Here is a 15,009-nt window from a genome sequence, read left to right as displayed (position 1 = left end):
TCACGTGATTTATGTAACTGAAGTGTATTGGTCACACAGGAAAGAGCTAATCTACAGAGCTGAAATAGCTTCAGTAGAAGATGCTTGCCTTGATTATGAAGAACAAGAAGAAAATCAGGGTACAAACATGGATGCTTGTCATGTTGCCAGCTTAAAGACAGATTTATTTCAGCCTCATTGGCTGAAGTCTAATCACTAGCCTCTCAGAGACAGAATATTAGAGGATTTCTCACTCAACTTCTCTCAAAACCCAAGAATCCCTTGACAAAGGCTTGACAGGCAATGCATCTTTCCTGACAACTTTTGAATCTTTGACAAATGCTATAACTGCATACCTGGCAAATGCACTTATTAGCCTCCTGATTTGTTAAAATTAGCTAGATAAGCGAAAGGAAATATAACAGGAAGATGAAATAAGCAAGAGTTTACAGTTTCATAAACGCACAAACAAGACCTGTGGCTGATGAGTATCTCCCAAGAACAGCTTTCTCCACCTCGGCTGCACACTGGAATCCCGCGGGAATCCATTAAAAAGACGCATTCCTGGGTCCCACTCTTGGAGATGCTAGGTCAAATGCTCTAGTGTGTCACCTGGCAATGAGTGCTCACAACGCTCCTCTCTTAATGTGCAATAGAGGTTGAAAACTATTATCATTATTGTGGTTCCAGCCAAGGACAATTTTAATTGAACTATCCTTCATAATACATTTGTCCACATCCTCTGAGAATACTGAGTTCCAGAGGATGCTCATTATCTCCCACACTGTGTGTGGTGGTGCCCACTTGACTGGAGCATCCCAACAGAAGGCAACGTTCAGGCTCTTACTGCATGAGTGCCCCCGTCAGTGAGATCTTCCTGGATGTCCCCAAATAGCAGCATTTTATTCCCTGTCCAGGTCTCATACTGACCTGGCTGTCTCCTGAACATGCCTTGTGTGTGCTGAGCTACCAGCATCCACCTTCACTGTCTTTACTAGAACAACTGGTGATGCTGAGTGCACGAAGAAGAGAGAGATGCCTCGGGATCTGAAAGCAGGAGAATAACGACATAAAAAACAATCTTCCTGAAGCTCCTCGTTTTCCATAATTCAAGGAGAGCAAATCACATCTGATGTGAATAGAACATTTTCTATGGAAAACAAAGAAGGGAAATCCTTTGGGTGAAGCTAGTTGTCAGTCTAGTAGAGAAAGTCTTGGGGTTAGAAAACCCTGGAAATAATTTAGTTCCACATTTCCACCTGTGATATGAGGTCATGGTGCCCCGAAATGTAGGAACTCATCCAAGGTATAGGGGTGAGGGGCCCTCTGACTTTTTCCATTTCTATTTACTTGCTTCCAACTTGTAGTCCTTGCTGTGATGCTGTATGACTAGTTGGGGACCAGAGAACACTGAAGAGTCTGCTACGTGCTGGCCAGACTCCAAGCCTGACAGTGATTTTAACCTGCCTCTGTGCGCATTCCACTTGAAGCTGCCTTAGGATGGATGAGAAAAGGCACCAGAACTCTGCACTGTTTCCTCTGGTTAGTTGTATTTATTTCCTTTAACTTGAGCAACAGTTGCCAACACATTTGAAACCCAAGTGACAACTTTTCATACTGTGCTTAACGCTGAGAAGGAGCCAAGCAGAACATACGTTGACAGGAGAAACATAAACTTACTTGACATGCTTTCTAGTTCTTGTGGAAAATGTCCAAGGCACTCCCACTCGTGTCTCCTCAACTTTCTTGAAAAGCCCCAAAGTAACAGATTTCGGATACTGGGAGTAAGAGTTATGGTCAAGGGTAACTAACAGAACCCAGCTTGGAAATGCCCAGTGAACTGGTGACAAAGCACATCCTGTCTTCCTATGCTTAGAAATGTCCCATGGTTGCTACCATTTTGGGCATTCTCAACCTCAATACTACTGACATTTGTGGGGCTGGGAGGGGGCTGTCCTATGGATTGTAGGACATTTAGCAGCATCCCTGGCCTCTACCCATTAGATGCCAGTAGCACCCACTCTCCATTGGGACAACCAACAATGTCTCCAGACATTGCTTAAAGTCCCCACCATCCAGTTAAGAACCACTGCACTCAAGCATCTTATCAACCCCATCTGCAGTTCCATTTAATGTTTTGGGTTTTCCATCCTTGTCTTATTACTAATAAAACCCTCCTTTCGCATGGGCTAAGCGTGAAGATTAAATGAGACAGAGAGGAAAATTAGGGGTTACTATCTGACCCTAACACATTTTCTGGGTTCAGGGCTCCCCTTCCTCTCACAAAGCCTCTGTACCCACTTACTGGCCTGCCCCTGTTCCTCTTGCTATGACTCTTCCTTTGTCTCCACCAAGCTAAGTCCTACCCTTCCTTTAAGAGCCAAGTCAATATTGGAAGATTCCAGCTTGGTCCTTGCATTTGATGCTTTTTGGTGAGGAAGTTTGGCTGTGAGCTAACATCTGTCACCAATCTTCCTCTTTTTTTTTTCCCCCTGCAAAAAGCCCCAGCACATAGTTGTATATCCTAGTTGTAAGTCCTAGCTCTTCTATGTGGGATGCTGCCACAGCATGGCTTGATGAGCAGTGTATAGGCCCATGCCCAGGATCCAAATCGGCAAACCCTAGGCCACCAAAGTGCAGTGCATGAACTTAACTACTATGCTACTGGGTGGCCCCCTCATGAGGCCTTTCTTCACCATCTCTCCTTCAATTTTCTGCTGAACTCACATTCTTGTGAAGAATAAAACAGAAAGCTGTGTTGTGACCCAATAGGATGCAGGCTCCACTGACTTTTCACTGTAGGATCTTAGGGTGTTACAAGTCTGAGCTTAATGTTACCCAAGCCTGCAGCTTTACTCAGCTGGGCAGGTCCCAGCCTCATGGTAATCACCAGACGACTGCTAATGCCAAGGACTTGATAAGAAAATGCTGGAATTTAAATACGTTTTGTGCAAACAGACCTTGCGAGTTTGTTTGGAGGCTCTCAGTGGAGGAGACTGAGTTGAGGGACTCTTGGCTTAAGAAGCCAGGCTCTTCTGAGCACCACACACACCCCGGAGTGATGAGGGAGGAAGTGGGCACCTGCTGACCTACAGGGCAACAAGGTCACCCCCAACAGCCCAGGGGTGGCCAACAGCCCTGCCGCCAGACATCCCCACACCCACGCCCTGGATAGCACTCTCCTCAGGCTTATTTCCCACCACGTTCATCAAAGAAAGTGAATTCTCTGTTACAACCAAGTAAAAACTGACACGAAACTTGCTAACTATAAAGTGGTTGTGTATTTCTGTAAAGGGAAAAGTCAAGCTTTAAGGGGCACACTAACCATTTTTTAGGTTTAATTTTAACCCAGCATTGGGTTCATCACTTGGGCACCTATGTGCTGACTTCTCCCAATTAAATATCTTTATTAACTTGAAATTTATGCTTTCAGCTTACTTTGTAAGTCCATGTGAAAAAATCACAAAGAACTTTTCCTAAACATACTGAAGATACTAAATTAGACATTCTCACAGTAGAAAGGGAACTTCAAAGCAACTCTCTAGCTGTTCACGTTAATGCTCACTCTTCCTGAAATTTCGTCCATACATCTAACCCAAACTTGTCTCCCATGGGAGTAGAGGGAAAAACTGCCGCCAAATGAGAAATACAGGAAGACAAGAATGTACTCTGTCCTTCAGTTTGGTTTTTCATTATCCATCAAATAGCCAATGCCCATTCTCTAAAGAGCCATGTAACAAACTTCCCTTAGGATTTATTGTTTGGGGGGGGGGGGGAGTTTCTCCTCTGTAAATAACAGCCAAGGGCTTTGCTCCCTCATTGTTCCTTTTGTGTTACTGAGTTGAAGCAGAGATTGTCCCACACAGAGAAGAGCAAATTTTTTGTCCCAAGTGTGTGACCGGCCTTGTGCTCCTCTGGAACCTTCAAACAAACTCAGGGCCTTCTGTATGGAGCGTGAGAGATTTACTCAAGACAACTTTGATTCTATTATGCTCCTCCCTAAGACCAGCAAATGAATGGTTTCCCATCACTGCAAGGCAAGGGATCAAAACAGCATACACATTCTGCCCTCTGCCCGCCTCACAAAGATGCACTTGTGGACCACGCACTCCTCTCAGCGGCTTCAGTTTGAGCCACGCTGGCTTTCCTTCAGCTTCTCCATCATGCCGCATTCCTTCCAGCCACATGGCCTTTAAACATGCCGTTCCCTTCACATAGGACACCCCTTCTCACCCTTCATATCTCATAAATGTCACCCTCTCCAGGAAAACTTCTCTGATGCTCACTCCACTCTCAAGGTACGCAGGTATTTCTTAACACTCTCATACCCAGTAATCATCTTCCTAGAACTTCCCACAATAGTAATTTTACACTTATTTGTTGATTATTTGATTATTATTTGTCCCTAGCCTATACACCCTTGAAAACAAGGAGCCACATGGATCTTGGGGAAAAAAGACCACGTTAGGTTTTGCTACTACTAAATCCCCAAGACTAAGCTCAGGGCCTGACACATCCTAGAAGCTCAGAAAATAACTGGTGGATGAGTGACCCCTGAGTCAAATCCATTAAAATCTGCAGAGAACCTCTCTCATATACCTCAAATTCTAGCTTCTCCCATCAGAGGTGGAAAAGTGGTAAAATGTCTTATTTTGTTAAGTATCAGCAAAACAACTTTTTAGCTATCATAAACCCAAGTGGAGGTAAAACTATAAATAGACACTGAACATGCCTGGCACCTTAATCCACTCCTCGCCCAGTATCACATTCCTCAGTGTATGTGTCACATGCATACCTTTTTGTTAAGTCTGTACAAAGAGCTTATGCCACACACGTAGGCATCAACGTTCTTTAAAAATTGAGGCAAAAGGCGTCGTTAGTAAAATCAGCATACACTATTTAGATCATTATATCTTAATTGCATATATGCATTTCAACTGCTACATGTACAGCCATGATTTTCAATGTACAGCAATAAAATTTTAGATAACAGGAGTAAACTTTGGGTCTTGAAAAATATTTGCTACTAAGTTGCTATCAAAACCAAGGAAAGTCTCTGTCTCTCCCTTAATATTGACTTTTAGTAATTTGACTCAAAATTTGATATACTATTTTATATCTAAAATGGCACACAAAAATTAATTTCACGGAAAAGGCAGTGCTCAACCTAACTTTAGAGCAATGTTCTACTTCAATCATAAGAGGTTTCTCATCACAGCTTTGGGTCCAATAAGGAACCAAAAAGTTGAAAAAGAAAACTCGCACGATAACCATTGGTAAGAAGAGAGAGTGCTCTGAACAGAGAAGCTAGATAACATATAAATAACATGGGGGAAAATCAAATTTACAAAGGCACACTTGAAAACTAAGAAAATCTCCAAGTCTGGGAATGGAGAGAAAAGCATAGTGGTAAGTGGCTGAAACCCTCTGGTCCATGGGAAGCGGTCCTCACTGGATTTAGGAAATGCAGCCAAGCACGCCTCACTAGAGCCAAAAATGGGCTTGGACTAGGATGACATTAGGCCTAAAATGCTTTTGCACCAAATCCTAGATATGTTCAGAAATGTAATATTATCCTGCGGCCAAGGAGGAAAGAGCAGCAGCTATGTGAAAGAGAAGATGCCCAGCTCTGCAAGTGAGCACGGCATCCAGAAAAGATCTCTTTTCGGGTGACAAGCCCAACATACTACAGAAGTTCAAGACTCGTCCAGTGCTTTGCAATGCTAGTGGAGAGGCTGAGATCACCAAGAGAGTACATAAGATGAGTCCACGTAAAACAGAAGCAAATGAAAACTATGCACATGAAAATAAAATCTTCAAATTAAAAAAACAGATATTCATTTCATCAGAAATAAAAACTGGTGAACTTGAAGAACTGAAGATGGCTTCACTGCAATTCTACCAACTATGAACAGGACAAATAATTCCAATTTTACAAACTCTTACAGAGTATAGAAAAAAGACAAACTTCCCAATTCACTTTACAAATCTTTATAACAAAGCCCAGTAAAGAAAGTACAAGAAAGGAAGCTAATCTCAGTCATGAACATCAATGTGAAAATCCTAAACAAAATATTAGCATTCCAAACACAGCAACAAATAGAAGGAATTATATGTTATGACCAGTTTGGGTTATTTCAGGAATGGTAGTTTGTCTTGACATTGGAAGCAATGAATATTATTGGCTACATTAACATATTAAAGAAGAAAAATTATACAATCATCTCAATGGACGCCTAAGAAGCATTTGAGCATCAACACTCACATACCAGGAACTGAAAAGAATTGCTTTAACACGATTGTATTAGGACAGGATATGCTATAGGAACTAACCAACCCAACGTTTTTAGTAGTATAACACAGAAAAGTATATTTCTTGCTCACAAAACATCTGCTTACGGTCTATAGGCATTTCAAGGTAGCTGTCTTCCAAGAAGTGACTCAGATCCAGGACGGGTCTGACTCATGGTTCTTATCATCACTTCCATTCAGCATTTTCCTGGAAGTCTCAGTCTGCTACTGAGTTAGCCAAGAAATAAAAGATGTGAGCATTGAAAGAAACAAGTTTTGTTAATTGTTGATAAGATTGCAAAACAAAATCCGAAAGAATCCTCAGATCAATTTCCAGCATCAAGTATTTAAGTTTGCTAATTTTATTTTTTATAGAAGTAACAAAATAAAATTTTTTAAAGATACCATCTTTAATAGCATTAAAATGTCAAGTAACTAGCAAGAGGTTGAACTCTACAAAGAAAGCAAAAAACTCATATGTTGAAGGCTAAAAGAATTAGAGGTTCATAATAATGAATTAGAAGATATAAAGGTGTCAGTTATCAAATTCATATATAGAGTTAATGAAATCCTAATAGATTTCTTTGGTGGAATTTGACACTGATTCTAGAATTTACATATAACCCCAAAGGGCCAAGCATAGCCAAGATTAACGTTTTTTGAGGTATGACATATATAGTGAAGTCTGTACTTTGCATTAATCTAAGTGTACAGCTGGAATATTTTCTACAGGTAGAGCCCCTGTAACCGCCACTCAGATTAAGTTGCAAACATTTCCAGCACTCAGTAAGGTTCCCTTGTGCCATTTCCAGATTATAATTCCCCACCAAGAGGCAATCACAAATGCTGATTTCTATTACTTTTGATTAGCTTCATCTAATATTAATCCTTATATAATTGGAACCGTGCAGTATGTTCTCTTTTTAACTGGCTTAAAACAGGTGAAGAATAAAAGGCAATTTGTCTACCACATAGCAAGAAATACTCCTCTACTCGGTTCTGGTGTGCTCCTCTTGCTAGGATACTGCAGCACATAGTAACTTTAGCAAAGGGTGCTAGCAATGGTAGCATGCGACTTTTCTAGCATCTGGTCCTGCAGTGGTTTGCTTCTCGGCACCAAGCTCCTGAGGTGCTAAGCGATGAGCAGTGCCCAGCATCCATCAGCTTCCCTCAGCATCCCCTCAAGCGGCCGTGCAGTGGAAGGCGACCTGTGAGGCACCTTGGAAGGGCTTCCCTGACACCACCTTAGAGTGCTGCGGGAAAGGAACCACCCTACAAATGCCTTCCCCACTACCTTCTTGGGTGGCTTTGCAGTGATTTTCAAGGTATGGTGATTCCTGATGGATGACTTCCCCCAGCACCCCAGAGGGAGGATTTCCAGCATACCATATTAACTTCTCCACCACTCACTGAGCCATGGCCATGTCCTTTCCAGCAAGGTCTGGGTCTCACCCTGGGGGAACCCTGGAGATGCAGGGGGTGGTCTCTCTCCTGAGCTCTCTGTCTCAGCCCTAGGGGTAGGAGCTATTCCATGTATTGTCCATTCACAAACCTATATGAAATGCCTAATTTCCTAGGAAAGTACAGTTCATCAACACAGACCACATTAGTGATAGAAAGCTTCCACAGACCAATTTCTTATAAGAAACAGAGAAAGTTACCCCTCACAAAATGCTTTTACCAAGGTATGCTACCAAACTGTTAAAGACCAGATAGACTATTGATCTAACATTGGACCTATCATTGAAAGCACCAAAAAGAGTATGACAATGTCACATAAGATATAAAATTCCAAAAGATAATAGCAAATAGAATCTAGTATCTCATTAAAAAATAATGCATCACCCACTGGGGTCTGTGCCAGCATGCCTGGACCAGTTCAGAACAATGGCCCCCACCAATGTCTCAGTCTCCAGAGAGGTCCCTCCTCTCATCAAGATGCCCCCAGAGCCCACTCTCCAGTCTTCATCTATAGAACTGGATGGTTCCTACTTGAGTGTAGCCAAACCACAGACCTACCATCAAACCAAGCAAAGACCTAAGTCTGCAAATCAGGACCCAGCTTCAGAATCTCTTGTGGAGTTTAGGAATAATTCTTTGAAACCAGCAGCCCTTCATTATCCCAAAGAGGATCCAGACAGGGTATAATCAGAGACCAGAACATGTAATTATGGATCCCCAGGGAGAAAACTAGTAGATGCAGTCCCTACAGAGAAAGCTCCACCAGAGGAACTGAATATGAAGGAAGGCCAACACCTTAAGCCTACTCTGTTTACTCAGTGTTGTGGTCATAGACTTTCTGAAAATGCAGACCATGCTCATGATAGCCATCCTACAAACATGGCCCCTCAATATTCCAAGACACATCTGGAATCATGCAGTTATTGTGGTCTTTCCTGGGCATCTCTGGTGCATGGCCAAGGGGCACTGCATCCTAGTGAAACTGATATCAAAAAGCAACTGTCAGAAGATAGAAGACAGCAACTTATGCTTCAGAAAATGAAGCTGGAAAGTGAAAAGGAGTGCCTTCAGCATCTGCTGGCCCAGCAGGAGACAAAGCTTCTCCTAAAACAGCAGCAGCTTCTTCAGTCTCGACTGGATTATAGTTGTTTATTGAAGTCAAAATGCGATGGCTGGCTGCTTGGAACATCACCATCCATCAGAAAGTACCCAGAGTCCACTAACAGTGGAGAGAACAGAAGTGAGAAGAAGACAGTTGGGTTTCAGTCGCGTATGGGAGATGATGCCCTGTGGACATGTCAAAAGAAAGATACATGTCGAACCCAGTGAGGGACAATGACAGGAATTAGAAAAGATGCATCCACATCTTCTATGACAACAGGAAACCAAAAGGAACTTGTAATCATACCACATCACCATTCCAACACAACTCCTCCCAGTATGAGACATCTCTGTTGGATTTGGTTCAATCTCTGAGCCCAAAGTCTGCTCCCAAACCTCAGCCCCATCCCTCCAGAGAAGCTGGGGCCTGGGATCACAGTACTCGCTGACTCAGTCCTCTAAAATCCACCTGGAACAAGATGGGGGCAGGCAGGACCCCTGATGACCTGGAGGAAAAGCAAATTCTGGAAGATATCTTTTTCATTTGACACTGAAGCACATGCTGCAAAATTACCATCAGAAATATGTGGGTTTCTCTATATACTGGTCTAGGATTTTAAATTATTTGATTGCAAAGTAATAGTGCCTCTCCTTTCTCAGGGACCTATCTCACTAGCATCCTTTTATGTACTGAATATAGAAATCATTCTAACAACCCAGGGTGTTCTTGATCAGACCAATCAGTAGACAGTACATTAAGGGGAGTGGAGGTGGAAGGCAGTATCTTTTCTATGCCAAGCAGAGATTAGAAAATTAACATAGGACACTTGCTGCATGGCAGAGACCACTGCATATTCAGCCTCATTTCAAGGGTGTTTCCTTTTCAATATTTTACTGGAAAAAGTTGGCTCTCTTTTGCATATAAGGAAAACCTTTCCTCTGACAGAACCCTCTAATTTAAAAGTCACCCTTTGTAACATAAACAATTTCAAGAAGACAGGCCCTTTTACCTCTCCACCCTGTTCTCTCACCACCTACCTCTAAGTGTAGTCATTTAATTCTGAAGCTGGAGTTGGTGCCCCTACCATAACAAGCAACACTGAGGACCAAGTACAAGTCAGTCTCAGAAGTCATCAGCCTGGCAGCTGCCCATCCCATAACCAAAAGGGCTCAAGGAGCTAGAGAAAGGGACCCAACCAACCCCTGGAAACCAGCATTAAATCACACAACAGTGACTGCCCTAGGGAAATCCAGTGGAAGCACAAGCCTGAAACAATTTTCCTTCCATCTTCCCATTTCCCAGGATAAATAAGAGCAATCTCAGTATTGTTGGTTGACCCAAGTATCTATTTTATTCACCATTGAGGACTTCCCATGGCTATGTCTGGCAAAGATGCCACTAGAAGGAGAGTAGCATCCAGCCACTGCAGGCTCATAGGCTTTCCAGGGCCCTCCCTCTCACCCCATGAGGATCAAAGGCACTGGATTAACCAGACCTTACACATGTCCCATGGCCCCAAAGAACCATCTCTACTTGCCAGATTATGTTCCACCACCCCAAGCAGAGTCTCCCTCAACCCTTTCCCACTGGGCTCACTCTGACCCAGGGAAAGCCTGTGGAAGAAGCGCACTTGAGGCCTCCTCCTCTGTTCTCCTACTTAGCAGAGCTCTTGAGATGGGTCCCTCAGCTTAGAGTGGGCTCTAGTGGCCTCTCAAGCTGATGGGCAGTATGATGAGCCTAGAAGAGCTGGTGAGTTTAAAACTTTCCAGTCATTGGAAGCAAGGGGAAGATGTGTCCCCAGATGTGTATTGCTTGATGACTTTATCTGATCTGGAGAGCGTTGCTTTTTTTCTCTCCCCTTTTCACCAACCTCTGGCTTGAAGTGGGACCAAGACTCTGTCAGTCAGTATTGGTAGCCAGGGTCACTTAGTGAGCCTACATGGCTTCCCTGAATTCTTTATCAAAACTGGATTATTTCAGCCTACAAAAGCCTTGTTGAGCAACTTCCTTGTCTGGATAGATCTAAATCTTATTGTCTCTTCAGGCTGAGGCCTGTCCCTTCCACCCAGCCTTCCTTCTCTTGGGTCTTTTTGTTCTTTAGAGGAGAGAAGAAAGAAGCCTACCAATACCATATTCTTCATCTGAGGTAAACATAAGGTCAGGACTAACTAGTTGTAGTCGTGCATTTGAAAAGTCGAAAAATCATTGCAGATTACAATATCCTTTTCAAGTTCACCCCTGTGAGAGTAACCAAATCAGTTTCATCCCATTTCGGAAAGCTCTGGGAAAACGCAGCTTTCTTTGGTGTGGCAAAAATGAGTAAAAGCAAACTGAGACCCTCAGCCATTTTCTCAAAGTTAGGTTTCCAGAACCCTCTTTTCCTTGCTCCATGTGTCAGGACCACGTTAAGTAACCCAACTCCCTTGGATCAGCCATCATCACACTCACCCACTCTGGACACCAGTGTCTTTACTGATCTCTGGAGTAGGAGGATGCCAGAAGGACCAAGGAAAAGATTATGATTTCTTTAGAAGCATCATAACCTGGATCTAAATATAGCCTTTTGCAGGGGTCACATGCCATAGAAAAAAAATAATACTGTACCATGGCTAACTGTATTTAGGAAATCCCAACTGGGACGTACTCGAGGGACGCATTTTAGGTTCAATAGTAGGAAACAAATCAATAAACATATCTTATTAACAGATCTAGGAAGAAGAATCAAAAAATTATTTCCATAGTTCTAAAAAAAAAAAAAAAGTCTGACAAAATTCAACACCCATTCTTGATTTAAACACACACACATACACCCATGCACGCTCAAGAAAATTGGAATAGGATGGACATATACCTTAGTCCTAAAGTCATCATCTTACTTATTTCCTGTTTTCAATGGAGAAACTTTAGAGGCATTTCCACTATGGTCAGAAACAAAATATGGATGTTATCTCCACTACTATTTATCATTATTCTATTTAGTCAACTCAGACAAGAGAAATCAATTAGAGGCATAAAAATTGAAAAAGAAAGAAAACTCTCCATGTGCAGATGATATGACAGTATATCTAGAAAGACTAAGAGAAACCACAGAAAAGTATCTCCACAGTAAAAGAATTGAGTAAGGTAGCATATAACATAGCAACATAGAAGATAAAACACTTAGGAATAAGCTTACGAAATTTGTAAAACCTATATGAAGAATATTTTAAAACACGCTTGAAAGACAAAAAGGTAGACTAAAACAAATAGATATCTCTTGTTCTTGGATAGGATGACTCATAAAGATGTCAGTTCTTCTTAATTTATAAATTTCAATAAAATTACCAACTCCAATAAAAATATCAACAAACATCTGGGTTTTATGGAGCTGTTCACATGGAAAGACAAACATGCAAGAATAATTAAGAAAGCAGTAAAAAAGAAAATCTGGGACAGGGATGAGGGGAATAGCCTTGCCAGATACTAAAGATACAGCAAAGCCTTCTAGAATTAAAACAGGGTGGTCTGGACACATGAAGAGGATAGACAGACCAAAAGAATAGAATAGAAAATCCAGAAATAGACTCAAATACTTTGGAAATTTAGTATATGAAATGTGGTATCTCAAATCACCGGCATAAAGATGGCCTTTTTTAATAAATTGTACCATGACAACTGGATAGCCATTTGCAAAAAAACAAAATCAGATCCAGACCTCACTCCATACAAAAGAATAAACTTCAAATAGATATGAGACGTAAAAACTGAAACCACAAAAAGTGGTACAAGAAAACATCGTGGAATTCCTCTATAATCTGTATCCAAAAAGCAGCTTTCTAGTTATTAGCAGATTCTAGATACAATTTAAAAAATATTGACTACATAAAAATAAAAAACTTTTACATAGTGAAAAATATCATAAGTCAAATGACAAACTGGGAGAAAATGTCTGCAACACATACCACAAGTAGAAGGCTAATGTTACTATATATATTTATTTATTTATTCAAAAAAACAAAAAATTCATGAACAGACAATTCATAAGATGTCAATGTCCAAATTTACTCATAAGAAGAGAAAAGCAATTTAAAATTACACTGAAACGATCTTTTATCTACCAGACTGGCAAAAATCACGCAGACTGGTACATCCCTTATGGAGGGGAAGTCAGTGATATCTAAAGCAACAACAGATGGATAAAAACCTACATATGCATTAACCTCTTGACTTTAGCAATCTCACTTTCAGGAATTTGCGTCTTAAAATGAAAATAGATGTGCTCAAGTCTATCCATTGCAGGATTATGTGTAATTACAAAATAACAGAAAGAGTAAATACTTACATAAGAGACAAGTTGAAAAAACGATGGCATATCCACATAACGGAATATTTTGCAGCTGAAGAAAAATAAGAGGAATGAAGAAGATCCCAATAAACTGACATGGAGCAATCTCCACAATATATTGATAAGTGAAGAAAGCAAAGTGCATATACAGTATACTAACTTTTGTATAATAAAGAAGAGGATGGAACTATACATTTATATATGTGCATCCATCTATATTTGTTTTTGCAAAAAGAAACATAAGGATAAACTAATGAGATTGTTGGGTGAAAATGGAGTAAATGGATGAGGGTGAGGAGTGATACTTCTGAGTATACTATTTTGTGTAGTTCTGTCCTCTAGAACCACATTAATGTTTCATGTACTCAAAAAATGCCTCAGTAAGGATAAGGTGCAATCAGCAAAAGCCAGACCATGGGAAACTCTACAGACCAAAGGGCCCAGGATCTTTAACAAACTGTAAGGAAAATAAAGGGATAGAGGAAAACCCATAGGTTCAAAAAGGTTTAAAAGACAGTTTTGAACTGAAAAATGGGTACATTCTCGAGTTCAGGGATGCACGTGTGGGTGATAAAACCATGAAGAAATGCGGGGAAATACTGGTCAGGACAGTGGTTATTTTGGAGGGATGGAAGGTCTGTGTTTTAGGACTCAGTACGTGGAGAGACTTCTCGGCGGCTGACACAGTCACATTCCTTGACCTGGGTGGTGTCTACAAGGCTATCTGCCTTATATGAAGCTGCACAACTATTCCGAGTGCTATTCTGTACCTGTATTTCATTTTAGAATAGAAAGCTTTTCGGAAAGACTAAATGCCTGGCCATTTCTGAGCTGTCCATGTGATGCTTATCTGCAAGCATCCTTAAATCTTTGGTTAGCATTTTTCTGCTCCTTAGTATAATTCTGTAATACGGTCCCTCCATTAGATGCCGTGTCATCAGAGAACGTATTCTAATTTTCAGATTTGCTTAAGAAAAACATGACTAGGAGGCTTTAAGTATTGCCAACAATAACATTTGTAATGCATTCCACTACCAACTATAAATTCTAAATTGTTTGCTCTATCAGCTGTTTTAGATTATCCACATTGCCATCCTCCCTCAATAGCACAGACAAGGAAAAAATAAAAATTTAACTTTCTTATTTTCTTAAGAAAAATCTAAGAAAATGGAAAAGAGGTCTAGTGTTCTTAAATAAGACCTGAAATGTTGTGAACTTGCTGGACACATTTATCTTTACAATCCTGACTGCAGGCAGTTTTGGCTTAAGTATCACCAAGATTCTTGATTTGTGCCGACATCTGAACACTTAAAACATTCTGGAGATATTCAGGAAAAAAACAAAATCAAGGCTGTTCATATTACACAACTGACTGATAGAAGTTGGACAAACTGTAACTATTAAGTCTGGTACATTGGTTGACAATTCATTGATCACTGGAGGTGGCAGCCTCTGGTCTACGAAAGAAAAGTCACATGACTTAGCGGGTATCTGCATGGGCGCCATTTCCTGAAGGGGCGGTCTTGCCCATTCCAATGACAATATCATATTCATTTTCACCTTGCACATTCAAGAACCATTCCCCTCACAAACCCAGGTAGAAGTGCACAGTATCCCTCTAACCTCAACGTCCCAAAAGTCTAGATGAAGGCACAGGAATTGTTTGCTTCAGCACAGATCACTAAGCCAAGGCAATCTTGTAAAAAACAGATTCTCTCTCCCTTCATGGTCCTGCCATCTTGGGCCCCCAATAAAGGCAAGTTGGATTCCCTCTCCTCCTCCTCAAGGATAAAATAGCCATTTAAAAATCATCCCAGTGTTTTCCCTATGTGTTTCTTATATTTCTGCAGGT

General features: G+C 41.1%; 1 protein-coding gene and 1 pseudogene across 2 annotated transcripts in view; one reads left to right on the top strand and one right to left on the bottom strand.

The window, feature by feature from the left end:
* Positions 1-15,009, bottom strand: part of CCBE1 (collagen and calcium binding EGF domains 1) — a 241,280-nt gene that overhangs the window by 135,896 nt on the left and 90,375 nt on the right. The gene's annotated exons all lie outside the window — the stretch shown is intronic.
* On the top strand, positions 7,427-11,557 carry LOC106842477 (protein hinderin pseudogene; annotated as a pseudogene).

Source organism: Equus asinus, chromosome 7 (genome assembly GCF_041296235.1).
Source record: "Equus asinus isolate D_3611 breed Donkey chromosome 7, EquAss-T2T_v2, whole genome shotgun sequence".
Taxonomy (NCBI): domain Eukaryota; kingdom Metazoa; phylum Chordata; class Mammalia; order Perissodactyla; family Equidae; genus Equus; species Equus asinus.
The sequence above is the reverse complement of the archived record's forward strand: the minus strand, read 5'-3'. Positions and strand labels throughout refer to the sequence as shown.